Consider the following 17,075-nt stretch of genomic DNA (forward strand, 5'->3'; position numbering starts at 1 on the left):
AATGACTCCCAATAGAAAGAACATGTGTCCCGGTCTATTTGTGGTCTCCCTCCCCCTCCCCCTCCTTCACACACACACTCTACCTCCCTTCTCAGCCCTTTTGTGGTTATTTACGAGAAGAGCGCATCATGGGCGCCGCTGCGGGGTCTGTGGTCCATTGCAGCCTCCTGCTGCGCGTTTCCCGCGAGGCTGTCTCATTGCTCTTTTAAGGGCATTCCTAACATTTTAACTCGATGCCTCATTGCATTCGTTGCTCTGCCACAACTATATTTTAAACAGATGTGCACTTAGTGTAATATCATATTACACAAACTGAACATCTGTAGGAAATATTCGAGGCAGAATAACAAATGCAAGTGAGTAATCGAGTTGAAATTTAAAAAATAGCCCTTAAACAAAAAACTAATAAAAAACACGAAAAAAAAAGACCTAGCCTTAAGAGGTGTAGGGATACGAAGTAAAACATGCCATATTGGTTTCAGAAATTTTATTACATAACAATTTTTTTTAAACCTTTGGTATTGAAAAGTTGCCTTCGTTAAGTCATAAATCATACGTCAGGGGATTTCCAAAGAACATAAAGTAGTGTATATCGACGTGATTATAACAGTTGTAGTCATGACCAAAAAATTAATTCAAAATAATTCAAAACTAAACACCGGTTACTTCACCTAAGAACTATTTGTTGCGGATTTTCACTATTAACTTCAGTCATCCCACTTAAAAGGCCCTGCCTACCTTGGCACACAGATCTTCATAAAAAAAATTACGCTATTTAAAAGTTGCCCAAGATATCCGAGTGGTGTCTGCTTACAAAAAAGCATTTAAAAATAGCTTGAGGGCGGATGAATAGTTCTGTGTCCGCATATGGTTTCCAAACTGTATTTTTTTTTTAAAAAAAAGTGTGAAGTACATATTGCCCAAAATATATTTTGAATTTTTAGTAATCATATACTTTTATAATTTTTTGAAAGCTTTTTACTTTGGTGTGAGATAAAAAAGTCATCTAAGGTTTTTTTTACGTTTTGATAAAAAAAAATTTTTTTCCTTTTGAAATGGGAGTTTTTTTTTTTTTTTTTTTTTTACTCTTGTGCTTGTGTATATGTTCGGACTTCATGGCAGATGGAGCTTTTTCAAGGGTGGAAAAAGTTTGAGGAACTGAATTTCCCCGTATCTCTGAATTCTTAGATTGCAACTATGCTGTATAAAATTACGTTTTCCGGGGATGGTGTGGGGTGTGTTCGTGGAGGGGGGGGGGGGGGGTTGGGGGTTGAAGTTGGGAGTGAGGGAGGGAGCCGTCTGGATCCACCACTGGTCCCATGATTCCATTCGCGGCAGGCGGGCGACGAGGGGGCCTGCCATCTTGCTCTCCGGAGATTACCAGCGGGCTCGTTACCAGAGCGCGCGCGCGAATATATCACACAGTCTTGCAAGAGTAGCGGTAAGTAATTGCCTGCCTCTTCTTGCCCTCCTCCCCTCCCGTACCAAACTCCCTTCGCCCGTGTCTGCCGCCAGACCCTTTAATCCCCCCGGCGCAACCCCTCGACCCTGGCCCTTCTGCCCTTCCCGCGTTAGAGGGCTGGTGTCAAGGGGGGGGGGGAGTTTAAATAAGCTACGTCTGTATTAATTCACTGAGACTTCGCGAAAGTGTTCGCGATGAAAGTAAACTTTTTTTTTATATTTTCTTTTATTAATCCCCGCCGAGTATTTTGTGGCATTTTGTTCGCCCTCTCATTCTCTTCTGAAGCGCTGAACATATTATTTTTTTTTCCACCGCCACTCTACGTCTGGATAAGTTATATATAATCTGCTATCCACTTAAACTTCAGTAAACTTACACTTTTTTTCCCCCTTTAGAATAACTGCGAAAGCTGAATAAATCATTGCACAAAATTAGTATCTAGTAGCTATAGATGAATCAGTGGCATTCAGTCACTGAAATAATTGGTATTTCATTGATTCAGGTGAAGCGTTTACAACTGATTTTCTGTCCGATGCTACCCCACCCTGTAGTGGTTGGGGGGGGGGGGGGGGCGTAGCAAAGATATTTAGAGGAAGAGAGGGGGAGATTTTTGGCATTGTCAATCTATACTAATATTATAAAGCTGAAGAGTTTGTTTGTTTGTTTGAACGCGCTAATCTCAGGAACCACTGGTCCGATTTGAAAAATTCTTTCAGTGTTGGATAGTACATTTATCGAGGAAGGCTATAGGCTATATTACATTATCAATAACATTAGGAATCCATACTAAAAGTCCAATTTAGAATCAAATACGTTGGAGGAGGTTAGATACAACATGCAGTACACGTACGAAGTGTGTGTTGACAATGCCGCAGAAGCTAGAAGTTTATTTCCTATTGCCCATTAACACTGTTGCCACGCACTAGATGCCTTATCATTCTTAATTTTCCCATACAAGTAAAAAACACCCGTGTAATATTAACAACGAAGCAATCAGTACCCTCATAAGAGTTCAATTAGTATTTAAATACTTTTTATCACTTTAAATCGCAAACCTAAACTATTATTTTTTTCCTCTCTCTGTGTTTAATTTGTCTTTTTATTGCCCTTTTTTTCAAGTATATATATTTTACAGACTTGAAACTTCACAGTAATGTTCCTTATGTTACGCAGGATGACATTTTCCTTAAATTAGATCCCATGGGTGGTTAAAACCAGGCAACAGTGGGTACTTTGTCTGCATGAGAACAGGATTTTGCATTGTTCATGCCTTCTGCGTCTCCATGGCAACGGGCATCGCGCAGCAGTGGCGTACCCACAAGGAGGGGCATGTATAATGAGTGGCGCAAGAGTGATCTGCCTGTAGACTGCCGTAGCGAAGTACGGGTACATCAGTTGTACGTTGCGTGCACGAGTCTGGAAACCATCAGTGCTATTCATTTTCTCTCCGGTAAATTATACAGCATTGTAATAAATTTTCACTGATTTTTTTTATTTACCATTACTGTAAATGGGAGATGTGGCTTATTTTTTTTCCATTAGTATAGCCGTGCGAAGCCGGGTCGGGCAGCTAGTAATTTATAACAGCACCTTATGGGATGTTTAGAGCAGTTTTTTTTTAACCTGAAAGGCCAAGTAAGAAGTTTTGTTTTGTGTATCATCACAGTTAAATAATACGAATTACTAACATTAAATACGTAAAGCCCGACTACAAAATTAAAAGAAAATTTATTTCTTTTTCTCTTAGTAAAAAATGTGGGGAGGGAGGGGAGAGACTATTCCTCGTAATTTTTCTCACTGGCAAGCGCCCCTGCTCTAAGGTACGAGGCATTCTTTGGAAGTTCGTAAAATTCTCGGTGTACGTGTTAACATTTCTTAATAAACTGTTATGTTCATTTGTTACGTATGAAGAACGTCGAAATTGCTCTACATAGTTGTGATTGCACGCGCGTAATTCTGCGCACGTAATGCACATGTGTAGGTGTACTTTTATGTCCCAGTGTCTCTGTCTCTCTCTCTGGCAACACGAAATACAACACCGACCTCGAGACTAGCCTAAAGGCGTCACAGTTGTAAAACACGCTCTGTCTGCCCACATAATGACATAAAACAACTCTTTTCCGAGCTAGTAGGTGTTATCGAGATCCACCGATCGCATTACGCACTAGGGTTAGAGCAAGTTTTTAAATCTTTTAGAAAAAAAGAGAGTTGTGATCGAATCTATGCTTCTTCTTTGCGTATATTTATTGTGCTGCCGATTTGATTGAATCGCGGCTAGTACAGTTTCGACAATCCCTGTGATCTTGTGCGCCTCTAGTCGAATATCGGAAGCAGGTCTCTCAGTCACCAGTAATGACTGTCACCTTCCATACAACTGCTATAAAATTTGGGTTTTCAGTTTTTTTTTTGTAAAAAAACAAAACTCTTTTGAGAGAAGAATGTCCGAAATTTATCACTTCATTATAAATGTCGTTTTTACGTTCCTGTGTCTTTAAATTACAAGCCATGAGATTGTCGGATGTCTGAAAATTGTTTATCCAAACAATAAGATACACATACGTCCCAATTCGTGAAGTTTTTGCCTTTTTTTTTTTGTATTTTTCTTGAATAAAAAACTGCAATAGTTGCCAGAAATGTCAGAAAAAAATAGCTATCGTAAATGACTGAATAGTTATATTTTTGGAAAAACCACGTATAAAAGAGATAATTGGCTTATAAAATAAAATGCAATTGGTAGTTAGTATGTACCTTATTTTTAACGTAAGAACAGTGTTGATTATTTCTTAATTTCGCAGCATGTCTCTTCCTAAGTTTTTCTTTAAGAATATAAATTTTAACTTTTAAATGATTTCAATTTTAGTCGTCATAAAACATGTTATCCCTCTATTTGTATTTTTTTTAAGTACAACAGAATCGATGGCGATAAAATATTTCTATTCTAATGTGACAAAATTGTTAATGTGATTTTTTTTCTTACAAAGCATGTCTTATTTTTAAGGTCCTAGTTTCTTAATGACGCAGATTCTACTTCTACCTCAGACTACAGCTTACACACAGCTGTTTCATTATATGGTTTAAATATTCGCTCTGCAAATCGAATGACTCGATAGTCGATGTTAGCTGCTCCGACAACGAATTCTAGCGGCGGGTGCGGAAACTACGTGTGGTCAGCGTCAAGAAACGTCGAGAACACAATTTGCGTATATATTTATCACACTCGGCGTTATTTCAAAAGAATTATACGTTACATTTCGTGTCCGGTTTACGTATTGTAAATGTGTTTTGCAACACGAGAATATGTTCGATACCGAGGTTAGATGTTACAACATCTTTGGTTGAGCACCGAAATATAACTCGCTCGCGTATTTTTGTTTCTCTCTTGTAACATAGTTGAAAAAAACAGGACAGCCCGAGCGTAGTTTGCTTCATCGCGGATGTGGTGCAGTCGAGCATAGCGGTCGTTAAGGGCGTCGGGTACTTTATAGTCCTCGCGGGAACAGTTTAATTTACAACGTCTCTCTCTTCCATCGGAGCCGACGTGGTGTTCAGGCGAGAGTCGTGCCTCTGGAAGCAAACCCGTTATGGTTCATCCGAGATCATTATTACTATCATACGTTTTTTTCACTCTAATTTAATTTGGAAGATATTAACAAACGGGCAATATATAAAAAAAAACTTGAATATTTTTTGACTAGTATCGTGCATCAAGCCAGTCCTGCTAATTAAATTTAAAAAAAAATTCATTTGGTCTCCACTTATAAGGGGGAATTAGGCCTCTGCATCTTGCAGTTTCAAACATTTTGATACCAATTGCAATAAATCTTCCGTGCTAGAATTTTTGGCTCAACATGCCATAGTACATGCTTAGTTTTGGCTATTTTGTTGAAGTTAACACTTGTGAACTGATGTGATCATCGTGATGGTTTTAGCCGCCCGCGTGAAATAATAAGTTATTTCCTCGCGTCGCTTACAGACAATAGCCTGTTAGTAAATATGTGGTTTCAACAGATAGGTACAGAAGGTCTCTGAGATTTTATTTATGGCTTGAAATGCCAAAAATTAGTATAAATAGTTCAAAATAAGAATCATAGCAAAAATAAAGAAAAATACAAGATTCCGTGGTCTATACCCCTTAATATATATGTATTTTCTTTTAAAATCGCTCTCAGTTACGTATACTCATCATAAAATATGTACGTAGGTGCAGAATTATTCGTTTCATAAACGATGAATAATTTCCGTAAATGTTTTACCGTGTGAATATACCGTGTTATGGGTGGCATGAAACAAACATGTATTTGCAGTTTTTTTACGTGACAACGTCTAATAAATCGATGAACGCCTTGCACGCACGAAAAAAGTGTCCCGTTACTCACATTGTTCCGTTACGCTGTGTCCCGTTACGCTCATTGTACGCTTGCGCCGCATCTATCTCTCTTCCACTCGACTGTTTATAAAGTGAAGTGAAAATTTAATGTGGTTTTCATTGCGTATTACAATAACAATTTTGGCATAAGGGCTACTTATTCTTGCATTTTAAAAATCTGATTACTAGTATAATTTCAAGTATTTAATCTTTTATTATTAAAATAAAAATGATTCAATTTTATTCATAAAAGTATGCAATCATTTCATCAATGTTTTGTTATGACGTTGTCACGTTAAACTATCGTCCGTAAACCGACTTTACAGACAACCAATTTTTTTTTCATAAGTGTGATTGCAATAGTTAAGTGCAGCGTGTGAGCACGAGGTGTGATTGCAGGATCGTGTGCCTTGTTGCAGGTGAGGCAGCAGCCGTCAGCGGGCCAGGGGAACTGACTCCCCATGGAGCGGTCCTCAGCCAGAGGTAACGAGCTCGTTTGTCACGTCGCACAGTGGTGTCTTTCGGAGAAGCTCGCCGGCCTCTCGTCCTTGGCTGAAGGAGGATTCTGCATGAGCGCATCGTTTCTATCGCTACTTAGTTGAAGCATCGACCATTCATCGTTGTCAGGAAAAACGGCTAAAATTTAAGTTAGTTAATGATAACAATTTTTTGACGTGACAACTTCTAATAAATCGATGAACGCCGGCTGCACGCACGAAAAAGTGTCCCGTTGCGCACATTGTTCCGTTACGCTGTGTCCCGTTACGCTCATTGTACGCTTGCGCCGCATCTATCTCTCTTCCACTCGACTGTTTATAAAGTGAAGTGAAAAGTTAATGTGGTTTTCATTGCTTATTACAACACTAATTTCGGCAATAAAGGTTAATTAATCTTGCATTTTAAAAATCTAATTACTAGTATAATTTCAAGTATTTATTCTTTTATTATTAAAATAAAAATGATTCAATTTTATTCATAAAAGTATGCAATCATTTCATCAATGTTTTGTTATGACGTTTTCACGTTAAACTATCGTCCGTAAACCGACTTTACAGACAACCAATTTTTTATTAAAATAAAAATGATTAAATTTTATTTACAAAACGACATGTTTGTGCCAGTCCATCTAGTGAACGTATTCAAAATCAAGTAGTCCTAATTCTTGTAACATTTATGCCAGAAGAGGGACTCTAAAAATCACTATATCAGATTTAGAAGGCAGGTACACTCCAAGACACTTAGGAAAACTGTATTTGAAAACCAGTTGCCTAGAAATAGTTGGAAATACTGCAAGAAAAATATTGTACCTTTGTATAATACTTGCCTATGGTTATTTATTCATATAAGAAATTCGTTTTTCGAGATTATACTAATTCTTTCCTACAAAAATAAGGCTCATAATTTTTTTTTTCCTCAGGGTTTCAAGAAAACGTTTTTATTTTTAATCAATATCCTAAAGGTAAAGTGTTTTACGTAAAATGCAACACACAAACACTTACATTCTACATGATACATGCTCTCAGTTCATTCAAGGATAGGTATACAATCGCCAATTAGCCAATGCAACTATTAATAATCAATAAATATAAATTATTGAACAAAACAAAATAATTGCATTGCTTGAGGCCTAAAATTGATAATTTTTTATTCATAAGATTGTGTTGAGAAGTATCAAAGGCATTGCTCATGTAGAAATAAATAGAATATTTTATTTATGCTTGGATGTTATACTAGTACATATATATGTGTTTACCAGTATATTAATATTATATATATAATACATGTGTGTGTTAGAGACAATCATCCTGATGGAAAACTATGTTGTTTTTCAGAAATAATATTTTTTGGAATAAAATTCATGAGCCTATACATTTTTTTTGTCAAAAACTTCTAAAATACTATATAAAAAAGGTATTTGTAACTGATACACACTTAATTCAAATATTTTATGTTCAAAAGCAAAATTTTTAAAAATATTTTAAATGTTTGTTTGAGCTTTATTTATAACATGGTAATGCTACAATTACTAAAACGATACAAAAACTAAAAAAAAAATATTTTTGCAAAACTCCGTTCCCCCGGAAAACCCCCCGGAATGGCCACCGCATGGGGAGCCCAAGAAAAGAAACGGGCTCCCCATTTGGAAGCCACCTGGTAGGTTTTTTTCTGTTCCACCCACAGTTTCTTTGGTAGCCTGACTTGTTACAAGGGATTGTATTCATATCAGAGAATATGCCGCCATTCTCTCTGGGCAATCCGCCTTGGAGGAGCCGGGGCGCGAACCCGGGTCCTACAAGTCACAAGGCAGGCGCTCTACCCCAGAACCAGAGTGGTAGAGCGGGTACTTGCAGTCTTCTTAACACTGACATGATGCTATTCCACGAGTTTACTGTAGTTTCGTGTGTCCTTAACACGTGCAGTAACATCTAACCTCGGTAACGAACAAATTTACGTGTTCTTATGTTGTTCGTTCAGCATGAATTATGTAATTTCATAACAGTGAAATATAATTTGTATAACTAGTCTGGCAATTTTTTAGTTGATTTTCTGCAAACAAATTTACAGTCCCGCTGTACCTTAATTATAGTAAAAAAAATTGGTTGTCTGTAAAGTTTATAGAGTTTATAATAGTTTAACGTGACAACGTCATAACACAACATTAATGAAATGATTGATCCAGAAGAAAATGAAATATCATTTTCGGCCTGAGACTGATACGTAATAGGTTTTTGCAACCAAACCATTTAGGCATTAAAAATATTATATTCTTTGAGGAAGAAATTGTTTTTAAATTTTTCTATCTTTTGTATGATAAAATCTACCTCTGCATACTTTTATGAATTAAATTGAATCATTTTTATTGAATTATCGCTATTTTGTATGGGTACAAAGAAAGAGTGAAATTAAATCTACAATTTAATTAATAAATTTACTTTTATTTGCATTCATTAATTCAAATATATTTATTACTTTTGAAGTGTCGTGCGCGCCGTATTTATTTTTACGAGTACAAAAAAAAATTTCAGCTGCCGGGATTTGATCCGTTAACCTATCGATTGGTAGTCAGCTATGCATTCTTTTATTTTACCGTGCTTAAAATGCGCAGCTAATGCTAGAAAGCTATTCAAACAATTGTTTGCAAACAGGTGGTTTCAAAATCTTAAATTAAGTACTAAATCTATGATAGTGTTGTAGATGTCAAATTAAAAGATACATATTCATACTGACATCGCCGGAATTTCAGGTAATGATAGAACTGACCTTAAATCGATAAGTTTGTGAAGACTAAGAATTTAGATGACACTAGTTTTGAGAGATTTGCTTACTTATTTAGAAATATTCACATTATTTGAATACTAAAATATTTTATTGGAACTTACTAGTCTATATTTCTATATAATTATTGTACAGCGGGACTGTAAGTATTTGTTCGCAGAAAATCAACTAACAAAATGGCCAGACAAGTTATACAAATAATATTTCACTGTTATGAAATTACATAATTCATGCTGAACGAACAACATAAGAACACATAAATTTGTTCGTTACCGAGGTTAGATGTTACAGCACGTGTTAAGGACACACGAAACTACAGTAAACTTGTGGAATAACATCATGTCAATGTTAAGAAGACTGCAAGTATCCGCTCTACCACTCTGGTTCTGGGGTAGAGCGCCTGCCTTGTGACTTGTAGGACCCGGGTTCGCGCCCCGGCTCCTCCAAGGCGGATTGCCCAGAGAGAATGGCGGCATTTTCTCTGGTAGGAATACAATCCCTTGTAACAAGTCAGGCTACCAAAGAAACGGTGGGTGGAACAGAAAAAAACCTTCCAGGTGGCTTCCAAATGGGGAGCCCGTTTCTTTTCTTGGGCTCCCCATGCGGTGGCCATTCCGGGGGTTTCTCCGGGGGAACGGAGTTTTGCAAAAATATATATATTTTTTTTGTTTTAGTTTTTGTAGCGTTTTAGTAACTGTAGCATTACCATGTTATAAATAAAGCTCAAACAAACATTTACATTTTTTTTTTAAATTTTGCCTTTGAACATAAAATATTTGAATTAAGTCTGTATCAGTCAGTGAGTGGTTGTATACCGATTATGTTTATTGGTATATATTTTCTTGAATTATTATTGACCGTTAAAGTTTAGTCAAAAATACCTTTGTTATATAGTATTTTAGAAGTTTTTGACAAAAAAAAATATATATATATAGGTTCATGAATTTTATTCCTAAAAATAATATTTCTGAAAAACCACATAGTTTTCCATCAGGATAATTGTCTTTAACACACACACGTATTATATATATACTGGTACACACACATATATATATATATGTACCAGTACAACATCCAAGCATAAATAAATATTCTATTTATTTTTACATGAGCAAAGCCTTTGATACCATTCAGGTTATTCAACGCTTTTTTTTTGTCTTTTGTTTGCTTAATTGTGTGTGTTTTTTTGGTCTTTTTTTGGGTAATTTTACTTTTTTATTTCTTTATTTTAGTTTTTAGTTTTTCTTCTTCTTAGCAATGGCGTATGTCCAAAAACTTACATCAAGTTCATCGATTTATTAGACGTTGTCACGTCAAAAAAACACAGATTTGAGCGAGTCTATCAGTACTCGCCAGTGATGTGTAACATCTGACCTCGCTAACAATCAATATTAACGTGTTCTAATGTTGCAAATACACTTATTTAACTATCAAATTAGTCAATTTGCAGAGCGAAAGATTAAAATATAGATACCTATAATGAAAAAAAACTCCGATAAGAGCGGAAAAGACTTGAAAGATACTAAACCCCGGATTCGGACCTGATTTTCTGCAAGGATTTTTTTTATTTTATAACGCTGCCCCATCTTCTTTAAAGTCGTTAACAGTTAATGCTTTAAAGTCTCCCGTTTGTGTTTGCGAACTTTGGTACGCGCCTTTCGCCACAGATGGCAGCAACCGTGGTTACACATTTCCGTTCCACGCGACTTCCGTTCCATTCGCGAGATCACGCCTACCAAATGCCGTATACCGAGAGCTGAGATGTTGTTACACGTCGAAAAAATATTTTCTGTTACCAAAATCTCGGCTTCTTCGGCAGAAAAAAAAAGGTGTGCTCTTCAGTGATGCGAAGAATCTGAAAGTAATCTCACATCGTGGGTCAGATATCCCGACAGTTGGATCTGTCAAAGTAGAATCAGTTAACCACGGACGGATCTCATAGCCTCGTCTGTCCGCGGGCAGTCACGACGAAGGCTCTTCTCCCGTGAGTGATTTTCGGGAGCACTTGACAGCTTATCGCCTCAAACATCGATATTAACGAACACCTCAGTCGGTTTGTGCTCCGGGCACAACACCTCTGCGAACGAACAGTGATTCTGTAGTGGCTCCTCCTCCTACTGTAAAATAAAACCTATATGATGTTTAGCATTTAAAATTTTTTTCCTGTCAGAGTGACTGCAACTGTCTGTAGACACTATTTTATGATCTAATAAATATCAGTAAATAGTATAATTAAAAAAATATATATGTTTAAACCTGTTATGATTACGATGGTATACAAATTAAGACTTTCAATTTTAACAACACGGGTAGTAGGTATCAGTCCGGCAACAGAGTTCGCAATTTGCTCTGTGCTGGAATCTTTAAGCACGGAACATACTTTATCAACAATTCATTTGGAAATTTTTGTCCTGTCACGGAAAACTCAGAATTTAATTAAAAAAATTGGTTGTCTGTAAAGTCGGTTTACGGACGATAGTTTAACGTGACAACGTCATAACAAAACATTGATGAAATGATTGCATACTTTTATGAATAAAATTGAATCATTTTTATTTTAATAATAAAAGAATAAATACTTGAAATTATACTAGTAATCAGATTTTTAAAATGAAAGAATAATTAACCTTTATTGCCGAAATTGTTGTTGTAATAAGCAATGAAAACCACAAATTAAAATTTGTCGAGAATATTTTACGTTTTTATGTCTTCCAGTGCTCAAAACGATATGCAATTGTAGCCCCGGGCACGAAATTTTATTTATAATTCATTAATAATAACTTCTCTCACGATAAACAAAGGAAAATATGTATTAACGAGTGCCTGGTTGCCGCGGAAGCGGCTAAATAGCGCGATTCGTTCGGTTCGCGTCCGTCACCGTAGATGACAGCACCGTAGGGGAATAATATTATTTAGTTTTTATAATACGATTTTATAACAAATACGCATCCCAAATACACCAAACTTATTATAATGTGTTACAATATTTTTTAAATCATTGTGCAAAAGATCCCGGATTATTATTGTAACTGTAAAACACCATTGTTCGTACAAAAACGTATTTGAAAATTCAACATTACTTTTAAATAACCGTACCGATTGTGCTGAAAATCGGTGGACGAAAGTTAAATTACATAATATTAATAATTCATACAACGAAAACATGATTGAAATATAAAATCGATGGTTGTTTCAATCGAGTGGAAGAGAGATGCGGCGCAAGCGTACAATGAGCGTAACGGAACACATCGTAGTGGGACAATGTGCGTTACGGGACACTTTCGTGCGTGCAGCCGGCGTTCATCGATTTATTAGACGTTGTCACGTCAAAAATATATATGTTAAAACCTATTAGGCTATGATTATGATGGTATGCAAATTAAGACTTTAAATTTTAACAACCCTGGTACTATGTAACAATCCGGCAACAGAGTTCGCAATTTGCTCTGTGCTGGAATCTTTAAGCGTGGGACATACTTTATCAACAATTCATTTGGAAATTTTTGTCCTGTCACGGAAAACTCAGAAATTAAAATAATAATAAAATCTCGAAGCTGAACCGGGACCTTTCTGGTGCTTGGATCCAGGGGACTTGTTCCGCCTCTCCCCTCCCCCTCCCTCTGGAAGGGCCTGGGTGTGTGCAACTGTTTACCGACTCAAGGCCGGCACCCTCCATCACTCCTCCCAGATAAGCGCCCTTAAGGGTGGATCGGGAGTCGGCTTGCAGATCAGTTTAAGATTTCCAGAGCAAGTAAAGCTTAGACCATACTGTCATGGGATTACTCCCCCCCCCCCCCCCCCCTTTTGATCGGGAAGGTGTTAGAGCTTCAGCTATGACCACCTTAGCCCTCTGCCTCGCTCAGGTAACCAGACAGGTGACACGGGAAGCCTTCATTTCACGGACGAGAGAGCCACACCCGAAGTTACCCGAAGTTCCCCGAAGTTCATGCTCGCTTTTTTTCCCCCGTTCTATCTTATTGTATAAACCGGTGTGGCATTAAATTTTGCGGTCGATTAGGATAGGTTAGCTACAGTATGAATACTTTAAAACATTGTGGATGGTTGGTTATATTAGTTAAGTATAGCTACATTAAAAAAATACTGTAAATTCATTTTATGGTTGCTTAGCATGTACCCCCCTTAGACCCAAAAATTTGCGGAAGGCAGGATACAAAGAATAGACAGCGAAATAGTGAGTTAGTTATGTATTATTTGGTTCTTTATATGACCATAAAACAAATATAAGCAGAACATGCCAGACAATATATAAGGATATTAAATTTAACAATTAACAACAGGGTATATCAGGCTTCGCCCCTCTTGACTAGAAGTACATAACACTATAAAATAACAAGTATACCTATAACCCCCCCGGTGCACCACGGGTGTCGCACATGAACTAGATGCTGTTCTGACTTGGTTAACATCAAAAAACCACCACAATAAATATAAAATACAATATTACTTGAAAAAAAAACAATATCACTTAAAACTGCAACCTAAAATACATATATATATATATATATATATATATATATAGAAATATAAAATATTACCACCTTTCACAAAATAAATTAGGTGCTCGGTTCAGTTAATCTACTCATTCAATGTTTTTTGGCAAAATAATTACTTGTTGCCTCAAACTTTTCCAGTCCAATTCGAAAGTTCACGATCAGGCAGTAAAGAAAAAATATGTATATACGATAAATGATTATAATAGTTCACAGCCAATTTTCTGCCTCACAAAATACCCTATCGAGCACCTGAGTACACACCTTTCGAAATTAACTTGATAAATACCTACATAAAAATTTATAATGTTATAAAAATTGCAACAAAAAATTACAATAAAATCTCATTAAAAAACAAATTTACCCAGTACGCATAACTCGCATAAAGGGTACAAAATATTAACAATTTCCCTCCCAAATAGGTAACCACTCAATTCCAGACTTGACGACGTAGTTACTTGCGGCTGTGTCTAATAAAAAAAATTGCTTCAAAAAATTACAGTTATATTCAAACGTTATCTCGAAGGTGAAAAATACCGGCGTAGCGTAGGCCACAAAGTCTACCCAGCGAAGGTCCACAGAAGGTCCGTCTGACGTAATATAGACGAAGACTAAATTTCAAAACTTACAGTTTATCTGTTGCCATCTACTTCCGGAGATATCCAATCAAGAAGCCTCGCAGACAAGCCTTAACAGGGTTGAAGAAGGATCAGCAGCACGCACGGCACCATTTGACGTCCACGACATTAGCGACTAGGCCCACTCTACAAAATTTTTAAATTCTCGATATACTAAAAATAAAATTTTTCTCCTCATTGGTAATAACTGCGTAGAACACTGCTGCACTCGAACATGGTATAACCGACGGAGCAAAACCTGCCGTAACTTAAGTTCTTATATTCCACCAAGGATTTACCGAACTTCCACACTAAGTTACAGCCATGAAATTCATTCCCGCAGCCACTCCATCGGCAGTAAAAGGTAACCCACTCAGGCCATGGCTCGTAGCAGACAGACCCTCCTCAGAGAAAACTCGTCAACAACTCAGCGCGCCACAGGTACCAACCTCAACCCACCAAAAGGAAAACACATGACAAACGCAAACACTGAGTACCGAAAATAGCCGATCAGAGCCTCACGAAAGCACGAGCGGCTCTAGATCCTGACAATCTGAAACGTGCCCGCGCTCCTAGATCCACACCGGCCAAAACACCAAATCTGAGGGAACGGCTCGCGCCGCCACACGGCAAACGGTAAATAACACTGCGCCAGTACACAAAAATAACCGCCACCAAATGTGACGTGACACACACGTCACAAGCAAATAACCTTTTTAATATGTATCCATCCAGGGCTGGGAAACCGTTTACATGATTTCACAGTATCTTTAATGCATAGCTATCCTAACGAACTCAACCTTCCACAATGTTTGAAAGTATTTATAATGTAGCTAACCTAACATTTTACAATGAACAAAAAAAAACCGAAAATGCACGATCGGGAGTTTGTCTCTCTCGTCTGTGAAGAGAAGTCTTCCCCAGGTGACACGGGCGCGGAGGTGTTTGTGTGAGGACGCAGCGAGGACGCGCCCTTGGTAAGGTACGAAGGACGGGGGAGGGGGAAGGCAGCGTGAATGACGCCCTAATGACGGACTAGTGGAGCCCGCAATCAGGCGTCACCCGCATGGTATCTCTCGCCGTTGTGCACACTGCCCCCACACTTGGAGCTGACATGCTGGAACACATGGATGCGGCTTTTTGAAGATATCGTACAAATTAAGCGCACTATAGAGCACTCGGAGCCGGAGTGAGCAGCCAATGACCCAGGCGTAGAGTGGATGGAGACACAGAGTGAGTTTAGGCTACTGCGCACCGTGCCATGATGATTGTTACACAGAGGCCATGGAGGTAAGAAGTTAAAGAGTGGCTATGTGCGATATTTACCATGTCAGTCCATCCAGTGAAGCTTATATTAGTGAAGCTCGCGGCAGCTGAACTAAAGGCTCTACAAAAGGAAAAAAAAAATAAATAAGGAAGCGTTCAACATTCGGAAGACGACTTGTTAGGTTGGATGCATGGATTTTTTCGGCAGGAAAATTGGAAGGAATGACGACTTGGAATTTGCAATAAATTGTATAACTTAGAAGACCGTCCTATCTCCAGTTATAGTCTAGATTTAAGAGTGTGGGGAGTTAGTCATGGCGCCAATCGTTGCCATGGCTGGCCAATCCCCCTCCAAGCACACGATGCATACGACCTTCTCCCTGCATGGCTAATCCCAGCATGACTAGGCGTATAGGCTTCGGCCTGAGACGCACCTAGGTCCCTCCCTAACCCGGACCCCTCCAAAATACACTTAGTTTTAGTTAGGTTAGGAAAAAAAATCCGTATTCGAAAAAAAAAAATACGGATATAACATACTGTACATAGTGTTAATTTTTTCCCTTCAAATGATTTAAACAATTTGGAAATAGAGAAGAACAATTAAGATGGAGAGAGAGAGAGAGAATGGAGATATACATCAAGTATCGAACATCAGCAGTGAGGCCACCGACGGAGGAAGACGTATCAAACGGAAATAAGTTTAATGAACGGTGGCGGCGGATTTCCTGGCTGCCCACCCGGGGCTCGTGCCGGATTGTCTGGCGCTGAGTCAGCCCTCGAACCCGTGTGTTGCTTCGGTCGCGTCTTGTTCTCTGGTCGCCGTGACCTTCCTTGAAATTTCAAGTCTTTTTCGTTTGGCACGACAGAAATCATAGACTTGATGTAAGTTTTTGGACATACGCCATTGCTAAGAACTTTTTCTGTTGAAGAAAAACTAAAAATTAAAATAAATAAATAAATAAATAAAAATACCCAAAAAAAAAGAGACAAAAAAAAACACACAAAATTAAGCAAACAATTGCTGTTGTCAACAAGAATATGAACACCACAAATTATTCCGTAACAGGAATATGGTCATCAAACAAAGAAAACAAAAAAAAATGCACTAAGAGAGCGAAAAAAAAAAGATAACAGAAATCATAGAATTTACAATAAGTAGAGGGTATACAAACAAAACAAAATATTCATGGAACCAGTATTGTAGTGCTTAAGTGTTTCCCTTACACAATAATTGATTATAATAGAAACAAACACATTTAAGACATTATTAATTAAATAACTACACAAAACTTTAACATTAAGATAATTATAATACTTAAAAATAAATAAATATTAAATAAAATCTTTGCATAAAATATTTTAAAATTTATTTAACATGAAAGATTAAAAAAAAATTGCGAATAAATTAATTACTCATAAAATCACGAGTGCCATAACTATAAACGGCACAACTTACACCCGTGCACGACGTCTCTCCCCTCCCACCCTCATTTACATACTTTATTTTTACATGTGGCGTGGACACCACCTTGTTTTAAACTTAACGACAGAAAAAAAAACAGCTAAAAAAAATGGAA

At 37.4% G+C, this 17,075-nt stretch overlaps 1 protein-coding gene across 6 annotated transcripts in view; it reads left to right on the top strand.

Moving 5' to 3' along the window:
* Nucleotides 1-17,075, top strand: part of LOC134543354 (rap1 GTPase-activating protein 1) — a 612,076-nt gene that overhangs the window by 195,487 nt on the left and 399,514 nt on the right. The window contains exon 1 of one of the 6 annotated variants that reach the window (XM_063388343.1): nucleotides 6,287-6,311. The exons of the other annotated variants lie outside the window; for them this stretch is intronic. The gene's annotated coding sequence lies outside the window, so the exon portion shown is untranslated. Of the gene's footprint in view, nucleotides 1-6,286; nucleotides 6,312-17,075 lie in introns of those variants that run through there. 6 annotated transcript variants of the gene reach the window in all.

Source organism: Bacillus rossius, assembly GCF_032445375.1.
Source record: "Bacillus rossius redtenbacheri isolate Brsri chromosome 9 unlocalized genomic scaffold, Brsri_v3 Brsri_v3_scf9_2, whole genome shotgun sequence".
Classification (NCBI taxonomy): domain Eukaryota; kingdom Metazoa; phylum Arthropoda; class Insecta; order Phasmatodea; family Bacillidae; genus Bacillus; species Bacillus rossius.